The 922-nt window shown below is 36.9% G+C and overlaps 1 non-coding gene across 1 annotated transcript; it reads right to left on the bottom strand.

Moving 5' to 3' along the window:
• Positions 1-347: 347 nt before the first annotated feature.
• LOC121220629 (small nucleolar RNA R71) lies at positions 348-454 on the bottom strand. The gene has a single exon (XR_005917849.1). It is a non-coding gene; the product is annotated as a small nucleolar RNA R71 (small nucleolar RNA).
• Positions 455-922: the final 468 nt, after the last annotated feature.

The following is a 922-nucleotide window of genomic DNA, read 5'->3' as shown; positions in this document are numbered from 1 at the left end:
TTGTACCAATTTTGGATGATTTGAATCCAGGAATAGTTGAGCCACACATTCATGCTCAACATTTTGAGTTGAAACTGATAATGTTTCAGATGCTGCAAACGGTAGGACAATTTAATGGATTGCTTACTGAAAATCCACGACTACACTTAAGACATTTCTTGGAAGTCTGTGACTCATTCAGGAAACAGGGTGTTCATAAAAACGCCCTGCGACTTAAAATTTTTCCATATTCATTAAAAGATTGTGTGAAAGGATGGCTGAATGCTTTGCCATCGGGAACAGCGGCATCATTGAATGATCATTCCTAGAGGTTTTTGCTACAGTATAATCCCCCAAATATGAATGCCAAGCTTAGAAATGACATCACATATTTTCCTCAATTAAAAGATGAGGCACTATATGAAGCTTGGGAATGATTTAAGGAATTACTTTGGAAATGTTCGATGCAAGAATTCCAGCACTGGACACAGACGGAGATATTTTATAATGGGTTGAATGCATATAAGAGGATGGTAGTTGATGCCTCCACCAATGGTACCTTGTTGGTAAATCTTAAAATGAAACATATGAGATTTTGGAAAAGATTGTCAACAATGATTATCAATATTCCATAACGAGAGTTTGGACGGGTAAGAAAGTTATTGGCACCATGGAGCTCGATGCAATCACTTCATTACCAACCCAGGCATCATATTTAACTAATATGATCAAAACAATGAAAAGACCCACTGTAGTCCAGGAAATGAAATCAGCAGAACTATTGTGCAGTTATTGTGGCGAAGACCATGTGCTTAATGAATGCCCATCAAACCCATCATTTGTGTGATGCATGAGTAATTTTAATTGGAATAGTAATCCCTATTCCAACACCTATAATTTAGGGTAGAAGCAGCATCCAAATTTTAGTTAGAATAATCAAGGT

This window comes from Gossypium hirsutum, chromosome D08 (genome assembly GCF_007990345.1).
Source record: "Gossypium hirsutum isolate 1008001.06 chromosome D08, Gossypium_hirsutum_v2.1, whole genome shotgun sequence".
NCBI lineage: Eukaryota > Viridiplantae > Streptophyta > Magnoliopsida > Malvales > Malvaceae > Gossypium > Gossypium hirsutum.
Note: the sequence above shows the minus strand (reverse complement) of the source record. Positions and strands in the feature narration are given on the sequence as shown.